Consider the following 13,378-nt stretch of genomic DNA (forward strand, 5'->3'; position numbering starts at 1 on the left):
GGGAAAAATCCTCTGCATCACAGCAGAGGTGCCCCTCACTCCCTGGCAACCTGTGCTCCCCCAACCTGTCACCCACCCATGGGGTGGGCACTGACAGAGCCACTTCTTTTCCTCCTTAATGCGTTCCTGGGCAGCAAGACTTTCACCACCACCATCCTTGACAGATAGAACACGAAGAACACGAGGAGGAGGTGAGGTGAGGCAGCCCCTGTTAGCTTTCTGTGCACCTTCTGCTGGGGGAGACCATGTGAGTGTGCCCATTCCGTGCATGGCAGAGCAGGGCCACAGCACTTGGACACTTGCAGCCTCTTGGTGGCTTGGGCAAGGTTCTTTTGGTAGACCATGACTTTGCTGACAGCTAGTTCTTCACATGGAAACATTTTTGTGCCAGGTAGATTTCCAAATCTGAACTTTGCTGGAACGTTTAGTTTATTTTACAAGAACTGGAACAAAGGAGACCACTGATTTTGCCCTACTTAAAAACAAGCAAACAACAACAAAAAAGGCTTTTAAAAGACTCTTGCCTGTTTCAGAAGAGGAGGGCATTCTTGAAATCCAGAATCAAAAATGCATGTTTTATCTTTCTTGGTGTTCACAAACTGCAGACCTCAGGTTTTGCAGACTGAGAGATCTGTTAGCAGATTAATTCCCATGCTGTGAGTCCTGGGTGTGCTCCAGCCCACACAACTCCTGAACAGAAATTTTCCTGTGACTGCATCCACAGGCTTCTACAGGCTATGTTGGGATTGGGCACCTTAATTGAATTTAAGTGGACTGTTCCTCCCATGTATTGCTTTCAGTGGTTCCTGTTGGCTCCAGGACCTACCTGACTCATGTGGAAGAAACAAGGACGAAATAGGTAGGGAACTTTTCAGAAATAGGTTTGGAGAGAAAGCTTGTAAAAATGAGATTTGAACTGAACAGGAGAAAAGAAAATAGAAACCAGGAAATGGGAAGAGACTTGGAGAAACTAGATGGGCTCTGAGAGGGAGTGGAGAGATTGGCACAGAGGGTGTGCAGACTCGGGGTGTACAAGCTCAGGTACTTGGGGGCTTCTGATGCTGGGCATGGACAAAGAACTGCCTGGACAAAGCCTAGAATAACTTGCAAACTCAGAATTCAGAGCTCTGGGGATCTGTACTTGGTGCCAGGACCAAGGACTTTGAAAAGTGTGTTGGAAAGTTGAATTGTGAAATAAAGTACAAAACCTTTGCAAATTTTAGTTCTAGTAATCTTAAATCTGCTATTAAGGGCTACATTGACCTTGTTCTTTTGTGACTCAGTTCAGAACAGTGGGAATGATAACATTCTGACATTCTTTCAGATTGTAGAAATTAATTTAATGGTTATTTGCAGAGCCCTTAAATGCTGATGGTTCTGTCCTCCGACTGGGGCAATACGTGATGAACAGCTCATAAGGCAGTACACTGATTTTGGCTTTTCTCAGTATCCAGTTGCTGGTAATCGGGTGAGCACTGAATGTGCAATGAATGAAGGAGAGCACTGAGCACTTGTGAGGAGAAAAGGGAATATCTGCTCCTGCACAAAAGCTGTATCAGAGCAGATAGAGCTTGTTCTGATTACTGTGATTGTCATGCCACATGGAGCTCCCTTCCAAGGTCAGAGAAGTTTGCTAGTTGTCATGAAGGCCTATATTCCCATGTTCTCCTGCTATCTGAAACATTTCAGCAATCAGAAAGACAAATCTTCTTGTTCCTCTGTGTGAAAAGGTTCAAAAGTTTCCATTACTGCCCTGCTGCTTCCCTTGATTTCAGCAGTCCCCGCAGGTTCTTTGTTGCTGTTTCTTAGCTGCCAGCAGCCTGCTCAGGCCCTGCCTCTGCCTCCCTGCTGCCTAGCAATGATTACATTGCTATTGTTTACTAATAAACTTCTTTGGACCTGGGATGATGAACATGGGGTACAGGGCAGTACTTTGATCGCAAATTGTACATGTTGTCCTTGAAGCAATTTTACTACAAGCAAATGAGTTGCCTTAATTATTGAAATAGGGCTATTATCACAAACCATAACAATCTCACTTCACTCTGTGCTTCGAGGAAGTATCTAGATAGTCCATGCAGTTGTGGAAATACCAGCTTGGGTAGTCTGTCAGGAGAAAATAAACAGCTGGCATCTTCAAACTTTGGTTGGCTTGAGGGGGAAATCACCACCTTGGTTTTGACAAATACTGTGCTGTTTTGTGAAGTCTTTGTCAAGCATCTCTGACAGACAGGCTTGGGAGTGCTGAGTCCTCTTTGGAGCTGCCCCTGGAGGAGGATAGCTTGGGCAGTGGTGATACAATCCCTAATGCAGCCCTGGCAGTATGGTTTAACTCTGAAGGCAAGGGCTGGGTTTCTGTATCCTTGATTTTGGGGATATACCTTTCCCAACACAGAAATCCAGGATAGACAAGCTGCCCTGGAAAAGTTAATAGCAAGAAAAAGGGGATAGGTTTGTAAGCTGCAGTCTTACACCCCTGGGCCACCATTTCAAGACACAGGAAGAGTTTGCTCAGTCTTGTGTGGTGGCTAAACTGGTCCTTGATTGCTTTGGTGGCCAAGTAAGAACTGCAGCCCGGCCTTGTCAAGTGAAAGGGTTTGTGTACCTGACCTCTGCCATTGTGGGTGCAAGGGGGCATAAGAAGGTCTGTCAGCTGTTTTGTGAGCTGGGCACATCAGATTACACACAGGAACCGTGGAGCAGCTCTTGCTGGCACCCAGGGCAGTGCTGCAGTAGGTCATGGAGCACACGTGAACTCTATCATCGTGTCGGAGTCTGCAGAATTGCAGCAATCATGAGAACCGAGGATTGCAATCACAGCTGGTCCAAAGGTTGGAACTCATCTTCTTTGAGTCATCTTGATTGCTTTTGTTTTGGGAGTGTCCTGATTAAACAATAAGAAGAAATATGAGATAATGGTTAGCAACTTTTCGTGTTTACTAAAATAATTTTATCAGGAATTGGTTTTATTTTAATTGAGGCTTAAACGGTTCTCTTGTGTTTCATAAGACACAAAGAACGAGGGAGGAATAGCTTTTTCTTTTCAAAGAACATAACTTTAGGGCCATGGGGTATCTCTTACATTTTCATTTAAAAGTTTTTGACTGTTGAAATTTGCAGTTGAAAACTGTTTAAATATATGCTGGAGATAAGAGAATGCTGATGCACTTATAAGCAGATTTCTCTACTTCTTTATCTTTCTTAATTCCAGTTCACTTGCAGGGTAAATCTTGCTATTTATATAATGAAAGAACCTCTAGGTGTAACCCTTCAATGAAATGTTTACCCCTATGTGATAACTTTCTGGGCTGAGGACTGCTTCTCAGTGCTTCCTCAGCACTGGGGTGTCCAGTGGAGGTATTTCTGAGAAGAATTAAAGTCATGAAGGACAGTTGCACCAGCTGGCACTGGAGCTCTCATTGAGCTCTGCAAAGGCTGACAGCCTTGCCCACCTTCTCTCCCGCTCTCCTCCTGCACACACTGTATGTGTATGTGTTAGTTTCCACTCACAAGTGGATTTGGTTTTCTGTCTTGCAGCATGTATGTGGACAGATGGATTTCATTTGTCTATGCCTTAGCTAGAAAAAGTTTGGGATGACCCAGTTTCAACACTGTTGTACCTGTAAGAGAGGTAATAAATCTTACATTTCCAAAATAACAAAGATGCAGACAGATTTTATGTCTCTACTGAAAAAAAAAAAAAAAAAAGAAAATAATTTGTTCTTCAGACATACAGAAGTGTAGATCATGGGTAAAATGAGTTACTCAGTACAAAAAATGTGTCATGTATTATTTATTCCTTTCCTAGGTAGAAGTGCTTCTAGGCTCTTCTGTCTGTCAGAAGAACAGATAACTCAAAAATCCTGCATAGAAACCATCCACTCCTGAAAGTGGGATGCCTCTGAGCCACAGTCATGAGAGGGATCAAATATGCCATTGTCTATTGAAGTAAAACCTCAGCAGAAGTCCCAGGCAAGCCTGCTGATGCTGTCTCTGGGGAAGAAAGCACTGGGGGGGTTATGATGGTGTGAGATGAGCTGTGTGCCTGATGCTGACACTCTCCCAGTACAGAAGGGAGGCCAGTCCACACCTGCTTTGTGGGATGCTCACCTGCAACGTGGGAATGTAAAATGCATCCCTCTCTAGACTGACTGACTGAAAAAACAACCTGCTGGGCAGGTACACTATGTGTTTCTCACTAATTTAGTAGCCCTCCATGTGTAGCATGTTCTCCAGTCAGCCAGGGTGCCAAAGTGTGGCAGGGAGGAGCTTCCTGCTGTTAGGAAAAGGAGCCAGCTTGGTACTGGAGGTGAAGGTTGGAGTCACCGTGTTAAGGTTACAGCTGTTCAAAGTTTTGTCATAAACTTAAGAATGCTGAGAGTTTGCTCCTATTCCAAGTAAAACATTTATTGGGGGTTAAATTATTGTGCTTTATCCTCATGGGAACTGATAGACACAAAATGAGACCAGGAGTTAATGTTCCATTCTGTATTACTACCGCAAAGAGTAACTGGGAGTTCTTTAGATAAGATGGGTAGACACAGCTTAGCCTTTAGGCATCTGCTACTGGAGCCCATTTAAAACACTTTGACTTGGAAGAGACTTTGCTGAAGCTGGTGGGAAATGCCAAGGTAGGAAGATGATCCCAATGTTTGGCACCAGTCAGAGCCTGGAGAATTTCCAGTGTGTGTGTTGGCATTTGTAGCATTTAAGGAGAGTGTCTTTTCTCCCCAAGAGTAAAAGGCAAAGCGAGTTTAGACAATTCTGGTCAGTTTTTCCTCTTCAAAGGAAAAATTAATTTTCTTGTTTCTCATTGTAGTATAATTGCAAGCAAATACTTTTTGCTTGAGTTGTAATAAGAGGTCTTGTGTTTCATAAGCCTAATACACTTTGTAGTAGATGATGCTTCTGCGCATAAATTTTTCCCCCTGTGCTGTAGTCAATGGTGCAAGTCCTTCTTTCCTCGGCACTTCAAACAGTTGTCTTCTGTAGAGTGGCCTGAGATCTTGCATCATTTCCTGTCAGCTACCCAAAGCTATTTATAGTATGTCTGCTGATTCTGGCACATAAGCAAAACTCAGTTTTCATGAGAAAACAAATACTTTGGAAATGTAATCCCTCCCAGCAAGTGTCTCAAAACAGCTGAAAAAATCTGAAACAACCTTGAAAATTTTAATGAAGGCCAAGACATAAATAGTGTTGGGGAATGTGGGGAATAGTCCCATATGTTTTTAGTGGAAATCTTTAGAAGAAATAGATGGTACAAGATGTGCTGAGAAAAAGTTATAGATCACTAATGGAGAGGAGGTGTTTCCAAAATGTATTTGTTAGTGAAATGAAAACTTTGGGCTTTGCTGTCTGACAATACAACAAAAGTTGTTGTTGAGGTAGCTTTTGCAAAGCTGAGTATTTGCCATGTAATTTGATGGTAGATGTTCTATAAAAAGTCCCTGCTTTTTCATATTTCTTAGATTTTCCATCTCTTTAGCTTCAGGAGACTGACTGGGGTAGGAGGGTAGGAGTCTGGCAGGGACAGTTGCAGTCATTACGTGAAGCAGTGTGCTTCCAGTCAACCTGCTGCTTTTGATAAGTGCTATTTTGGGAACCCTGAAAAAGGGTGTTGGCCCCAGCCAAAACACACCCCGAGCAGCAGAACTCCTATCGGCCTCCTGCAGGCCTGCCCTGACCTGCTGGCACCCATGGCCCTTTATCTTGAGCCATCCAACATGCTGCTTTGCCTGTGAAACAGCTGCAGCCGTGAGCTGGGGCACGCTGGGGACCACTGTGTGTGGAGCAAATGGAATTTGAGGATGAGCAGTCACAAAGGCACACAGTTTCTTAAAGTGCCTCCCAAGGCAGCCTGTTTCATCCTCTTTTCACAATACCCACGTATTTGTATTGAGCTTTGCCCCCTGTAAATGTATTTTAAGAGGATTCTGGTGTGGATGAAAATGTTTGTGAATGTTAGTCCAATTTTTTGTTCTCTGTAAATGACAAACTCTGCAGCACCAGCTGTATTTACAATCACACCAGAGGCTTTATCTCTGTAATGCAATAGGAATCAAAATGCTACACGTAGGAAGGTTTACAGTGCTGTAAGAATGAAGAACAGTTCTGCATAGCAATATGTATATTTCTGCAATTAAATGCAATAGTTCTACAAAAACACAGAACTGTTCTATAGAAATCCACCATCAGGCCTTCATAACTTGCCCAAGAGCTGACACATTTTCCAGTAGGGATCCAAAATCAAATGTATTTTTTGCTGAGAGCACCCAGTCCTGCTTCCAGGGTATCTCTCCACCTTAGTGCAGTCCAGGTATTACAGATATTTAAATAATATCTGCTGCCTTTCAACCCTAGCAGCACTTCAGCTGATGCAATAACCAGCACAGAGCCTCAGACAATTGTGCTCTGGTGCCACTTCAGTTGGCAGATGTGTTCTCCTAACCACTGCACTTGAGGTTTTGGAGGTGAGGATGAGAATGGTGCCTTGCTGAAGGTCTGAATGGGGAAGAACCTTCACACACTGAATTTTCTTCCACCTGAAGTGCTGGGACAAAAACATTTGGTACTTCTTGTTTACACTTCATCCCACGCTTTGCCTTATCCTCCTGTAGAGTATTTCTCAGCTGTAGATTCATCCACTGATTGGATCTACAGCCTGACTCCAGCACACCTCCAATGTCCCATGCTGGGAAGTCAGAAGGAGCTTGGGTCACTTGGAGCACCCAAGTGTGAAAATGTTCTTACTAGTCATCCTTTAAAAAATTAAACTAACACACGTACAGCCTTAATTGCTTACCTCAGTATATTTTGCAGCACGTTTGCTATTCTGTGCAAGCTGTCTCTGTGCAAGATAAACTAATGAGGAAATGATGAAAGGCTGAGAACCTGGGAGAGCTCCAGCCTTACACACAGCTAATGCTTCCAGTGATGACCCAGCTACAAGGCAAGTTTTCTAAGCTTTCCTGTTCTCTCTGTATTGACATGGCTTTGCCAACTCCTGCTCTGTCCCCTGCTCTGAGTGTTGTTTAAAACAGAAAAAGCAGGCAATGGAATTGCCTGACTTAATAAAACGGTGTGATTTTAAACAGGGGGCCTGCATGCAGCCTGCTGTACCAAATGTGTCCTAGATCACTGATGATCTACCAAGGGGGAAGAATGACTTGTTCTAAGTGTTTAATGACTTTTTGTCCTACAGAATTTCCAAAGTATGCCACGTAACCCATTTATTTCTAGCCTCAAAGTTGAATATCTTCTGTGACTTTCTTCTTCCACTTCCATTTGCCCTTTGTACTTTGCTGCCCCTGGTTTGAATTGGTCTCTGTTAATGGTCCGTTCTTTTCCAGTTTGTCTATTTTCTATTTCCTATTTCTGTTTTCTATTTCCATATTTCTATTTCCTGTTTCAGACAGGAATACAGATCTTGGGGTATGGTTTTTTCCTTCATTCCAAGTCCTCATCGTAGTTTTCTCTGCTGATCAGAATGTACATGGTACAAATCTTGCTCTAGCAAAGTCAGGTCCATCCAAGTGAGCACAAATGAGGTTGCTGTCTGTGCATGTTGTCTGTGCCCAGGCAGCTCTGCCTACCACCAAGTAAACTTCAACTAAAAAGGGATCTTGGCACAAACATTTGTTAAAAGTTTGTAAGATGGCAACTTCTGTGTGGTTATCTGGTAATAATGCTGATTGGAATTATATTTAAAGATTTATAGGGAAAATTTTAAAGTCTGCTAATCCAGAGAGTGAGTGCTTGACAGAAAAATGCATTTGTGTTAGAGAGAACAAATAAAAAAAACCCTGAGTCCATTATGGCAAGATACTGTCTGACACTTCCAGGAAATGAAGGTGCCCAGGAAATGAAGCCATGTGAGCTATTGGGCTGCCAGTGAAACTCAAATTTATCTGGCCTGTTTGTGCTGAACATCAGCACTATGAAACAAAGCTGGAAGAGCAAGTGATCTAAAGGTTTTGCTTAACACACACAGAGAAGAACTAGGCTGATTGGAGGAGGCAGCAGTTAAAGGAGACCCAAACTATTCAAAACTCTTGGGATCTGTGCCGGGAAAACTAAATTGTATTTCAGGGCTCAGAGCAGAGATAAGCAGGAATAAGCCAAGGAGGCCACGGAAACTGATTGTTTCTTGAACCTCTCCCCATCCCCTTTTAATAAGTAGATTTGCTCCTTTAAACTCATCCCTATTCACATGCAAAATTCACCTTAGACTTTAGTAAAAAATATGGTCAGTCCTTAAAAATGTATCCTAGGCTACATTTCCCTTCTTCTGGGAGGACGTGTAAATCAAGCAGTGAAACTGAGACAAAAGCCTGGAGCTGCCAAGTTACCTTGGGCAACCTTTTCAAACCGTCTCCAAATCTTTCTTCCCTTGCCAATCATAATGGGTGTGGACACTTAAAAAATACTTCATTCCCTTTTATGCCACAAGTAACAATTCACACACAGTACTGAAATATTACACTGGAATTTACTGTTTGATCTTTTTGAACTTGGATATAATAAATGAATCATTGCTGCAGTTCTAATTATTTTTTAATTGCTGGTCTTTATGACCTTTGAAATCCAGTTCTCTTCTTGTTCTGCATTTCACTGACAGCTAATATCTGCCAGTGTTTTAGAATGGGTTGTCATCATCTAGCATATCATCTACATGCTGTGAAATTGCATTCTTGTGGAAAACGTGGGAAAAAATTGTCACCGTAATTTATAGCCTAATCAATAGGATATTAAAAATCTGAAAACAGATTAGCAATTTGGATTATATAATTATAAATTGCCATGTCACACACAATTCTGAGCAACTCCCATGTGTATTGTAATTCTATAAATAGTGAGGCTGAAGGCAACTAATATTCCTGCACCATGCTCTTCCTTATTGCAAGATTTTCTTCTAGATTGAAGGATCCCATTCACTAAATCCTACCACAAACTACACTGTTGGAATGGGAGAAAAGAATTTGGAGGCGAAAAAAAAGAATGCAATTCATGACTTATGAATTAAGAACCCACAAACTGGTGGCACTTCTGGGCTACAGGAGATTAATGAGTGAGTGTGTGCTACCCAAGTGAGGAAGCTTGCTACTTACAGCAAACCTCCTCTGTGTTTGTTAAACTACTTTGCAAACAGTCTAGGCTGCTGCAGAGCAAACTCCATGGATGTGCAACTTCTCCAGCTGACTGAATTGACACTGGGGATATTGGCAAGGAGTCCCAAATGGACACAGATTATGGGCTCTACAGGTGCTGTTTCAAGGATGTAATATGAAATTTTTCTTACTTCAGCACTCTAGAATCTGAGGATCAGCTTGCTCTTTTGTTTCTCATAATGAGAATACTTTGTATGGATGGAGGGGTTCTTTAATTAACTAAATAGCTCTGGATTTAGACATACAACCACTGCTGCTCCCACTGTTGCTCCTGCCTTTTTTTTTAAGCTCCAAATCTCTTCCTTTAATTCAAGTAAAAACTCCTCTGTGGCTTGGCTCTGGTTGTTGTCCTAACATCACCTCTTCCAAATATGCACTCCTGCAGATTTTCCTGTATGGAGTGTATTTAAATACAGGCCTTCTGGAGCAGCAGAGCTGTAATCTTCCAACTCTGTTTTGCTGGGTGGGCAGAAGAACTGCAGCTTTGTTACTGACTTTTCTGTACTGTTGGCAGCATGGTGAGCTGCGTGTCAATTAGCAAGCATTGTAATATAAAGTGTCTGTTTGGTTACTGACTTCTGTACGTGTGCTGTTAGCACACTGCTGTGCTACCAAAGGCCCAGGTCACCTCTCCTGGTAGTGGGGTCAATATCAGAGCTAGCAGTGCATCTCACTAATTGAAACAGAAGCTGTTTGCTGCATAATTGAAGAGAGTTTAGAAGTTACTTTAAAAACTTCAGAAAAGCTGAGTAGGGAGATCTCTGGATGTTGATATATGACTTGTTTATTTAAAAAAAAAAAGATAGTTACATGATCTAAAGGTGCAAGGGTGAACTTGATATTTCTATCCAAATGGCAGCAGAGCAATAGAGCCCTATTTCATATAACTTCTGTCCTAGTACTAGCTATAAATAATCTCTGTTTAACCAGGAAAAAATGAGTATTAATTGTTTTATCTTTTTTTTGAGTCATCCTGCACTGAAAAGGCATATCAGGGACTGCAGTAGGAAAACTGCACCCTGCCTTGACAGTTGTACCGAAACTGGGTTAGTAGAAGCAGAAGGCTCTTCTGATACCTGGAGGCTTGGTGTCCTCGTGCTTCCCTCTCCTTACTAAAGACTGCTGTATACAAGTCTCAGGGGGAAAAATGTAAAGTTGTCATTATTTTTCTTTATTTTGCTATATTAGTTGCGGTTTTGGGGAAAGGCAGACTCTCAGTGACTCTGTTAAGGGGTAATAGGAAGCGAGAAATCCTTTGTGGTATCTAGAGGTGACAGCAATGGCAAAGGTTTGTAGGCGCTTGTGGGGAGAAGGCTCAGATCCGCCATGACACGAAGACCGCGGCACATGTGAGCCGAAGTGTCACCTTCGGAGAAAGGAACTGCCTCCGCTGCAGTTGCCTTCCAACTGTTTTTGTTTCTGTGCCGTGAGGACCGTTCCGTGACGGGCCAGTTGAACGGGGCGCACCCGGGCTCTTCCCCGCCTGTCGCTGCCGGAGCCCCCACACGCCAGCCCCGGGCCAGCGCTGCTCCGGCGGGGCCCCCGCTGGGCCTCCCGCTCGGCCGCTCGGCTGCCGCAGGCGCCACCGGGGCGGGCAGAGCCGCGGCCGCGCTCCCTTCGGTGCCCACCGCTCCGCCCGCCGCCTCTCCGTGCCGTGCTCCACTCAACCGTGCTTGGAGAGCGCTCAACCCCTCGGGCCGGCTGGGCACGGCGGGAGCGCCGCGTCTCAGGCCGACGGGCGCGGCAGGAGGTGAGCGAGCGGATGGCGTTTCTGTCTTTGCCGGGGACAAGCCCGGCCGCCCGCCGGACCGCATCCCGCACCGCCACCGGGCGCTGCTCCCGTCCCGTCCCGTCCCGCCCCCGTCCCCGAGGGCCGCCCGGGGCCGCCCCCGGCGGGCGGAGCCGCCGCCGCGCCGCCCCTCCCTGCCCTCCGCGCCGGGTTACATGGCGGCGGCTGCGGCAGCGGCAACTGCGGCGAGGCGGGCGGGCGCCGGGCGAGGGCCGGTGGCGGGGCCGCGGGGCTCGGCCGTGTGAGCAGCGCACCCCCGATGAGCCTGGGAAGGCCCGTGAGTGCGGGGGCGGGGGGCGCGGGGGGTCTCGGCCGCCGCACGCGCGGGCCCGGCCCCGCCGCACAAAGGCGCTTTGTTCCCTCCATCCCGCCCGGCGGCGGCGGCGGCGGCGCCCCCGGCCCGTTCCGTTCAGCCCGGCTCCCTCCGCCCGGCTCCGGGTCCGGCCCGGCCCGGCCCCTCCGCACTGCGGCGGCCGCGGGGCCGAGCGGGGCGAGCGGGCGCTGACCGGGCGGGCGGGGGCGGCCGCGCGGGGGGCGCTGCCGGCGGCTGCGGCGCCGGGCCCGGGGCCGCCTGTGCCGGGGGCGGCGGGCGCGGCCTGAAGGGCGTTTGAAGGTAGGGCTGCTCCGCGGCGGGGCCCGGGCCCGGGCCGGCCCCCCGGCACGGCGGAGCGGCTCCCTCGGCCCGGGCGGCCGGAGCAGCGGCGCGGGCGGGCGAGGCTGCTCGGCCCGGGGGCGGCGGGAGGAAGGATGTCCTTTGCCGGGGGGGCCCGGCCTCCACCGCCTGCGGAAGTTTTGCTGCTGCATTCAGCGCAGTTCTGCGAGCCGGCAGATAGGGCACAGGTACCGCTCGCTCCTGCTCCCGGGCGCCCGCAGGCTCCGGGAACCTTTCGTGGGAAAAGTGACTTCATGCTCTTAATAAGTAGCTTGAAACACCCGATGGAAATGGCTTGAAGAGAGGCTGCCCGAGTTTGGAGATTTGGGGTACAGGTACTCTTGTCTAGGCAGGCAGGATGCTCTCGCTCGGTGTCTGTAGGATGTGTCTCTTTTTCTGGCTAATTCAGTGCCGTTTGGGATCAGCCTGACACAATGGCTCTTGATTGTGTTGTGGAAAAAGAAACCGCGGTCTGCGTCTTGTCGTATGGCCAGTGCTGTTGCCAGCAAGCTTTGCATGTACATATACGTGTGTATACAAAAATAACGTCGTCGCAGCATTATGTGTTTATAAACCAGTTACAAATTCCGGGAAGTTGTGGCTTAAAATAGAGGTGCGTTTTGGTTTGGCAATTGCGTTCAGAAAACGTGTGCTCTAAAGCTAAAATGGGAACTTTCAGCCCTTTGCTCAAGCTCAGTCCTTGTTTGTGTGGTTGTTATCTCGAATTCACTCTTGACTGGTTACCTGTTCAGTGGAACAGCAGATGCTAGCAGGTCTGCAGAGATGCAGAAGGCTGTGGTTAGCTGCTGATGGTGGGCTTCTTCCGGAGACTTTTCATGATTATTATTATTATTATCTAAAGAAAGAGCCAAACCGTTTTTAAACACGATACAAAAAAGTACACCGGGTTCTTGTGTGTTCCTACAGATCCTTCAGAAGATTTATAAACTAATAGTAACATTTGCTTACTGCCAGCACCGAGTTCCCTAAACAGTGTGGGGAGCAAGTAGGAGGCTTTAGAAAGCAGCAGTTTCGTGAGTTGGATGATGACTCACTCTGCCTACTGACTGCAACGTGGCTGATCTAAAAAAAAAGTTCTTCTGTGCCCCGTATTTTTTTAGTGGAAGGGATAGTACTTAGCAGGTTGTATAATGTCATTAGTCATTCTTGGTCTTTCTCTTGTGAGTAATAATTTGATCATTATATGGTCAGCATAATCAAATTAACTGGTATCTTTCGGTCTTATTTGTATTTCTGACAAAGTAAACATCTCATACCTGACTGTTTCGGTGTACATCCTGTTTCCTGAAAACTCTGATAGATCCACGTGCTGGGGTTGAGCGTGGTTTGAAGGGGCTGCTTGCGCAATGCCTGAAGCCGGCCAAGTGTGATGATCATCACTAGGGATGATTTTAAAGCCCTTCTGTGGGTCACTTCTGTTACCCTCTCCCAGGAACTGACCCATTTTAAAACCATAGTCGTAAACCACTTCAGAAGCGGGTATCTTGCGTTTCCCTCTTTAAACTTTGTGTGAAGGAGTAAAAGTATCACTTACAAAAAACCTGGTAGTCGTGGCACTGTGACAGCCTGGATGAAAATGTCAGTGCCTGTGTTAGCATGAATTGGGATGATAAACCCTCCTTTTTTACACAGTAGTCCGTTTTACATTTCAAGAGGCTAGAACATGGACTTAAGTAATTCGTTCACAGATAGGAAGTTTGGAGCAGGATCAGGTCAAACGAAGGCTGCACCTTCAGGGTTCGTTGC

At 46.2% G+C, this 13,378-nt stretch overlaps 1 protein-coding gene across 6 annotated transcripts in view; it reads left to right on the plus strand.

Annotated features, from left to right (window-relative positions):
• Nucleotides 1-13,378, plus strand: part of MAPK6 (mitogen-activated protein kinase 6) — a 28,354-nt gene that overhangs the window by 3,248 nt on the left and 11,728 nt on the right. Inside the window, exon 1 of one of the 6 annotated variants that reach the window (XM_086849815.1) lies at nt 10,544-10,920. The exons of 1 other annotated variant lie outside the window; for it this stretch is intronic. The gene's annotated coding sequence lies outside the window, so the exon portion shown is untranslated. Of the gene's footprint in view, nt 1-10,543; nt 10,921-11,080; nt 11,237-11,426; nt 11,573-11,708; nt 11,947-13,378 lie in introns of those variants that run through there. 4 more of the 6 variants (XM_086849814.1, XM_086849816.1, XM_023934034.2 and 1 more) reach the window with 4 other exon arrangements.

This window comes from Cyanistes caeruleus, chromosome 13, assembly GCF_971803275.1.
Source record: "Cyanistes caeruleus chromosome 13, bCyaCae1.hap1.1, whole genome shotgun sequence".
Lineage (NCBI taxonomy): Eukaryota > Metazoa > Chordata > Aves > Passeriformes > Paridae > Cyanistes > Cyanistes caeruleus.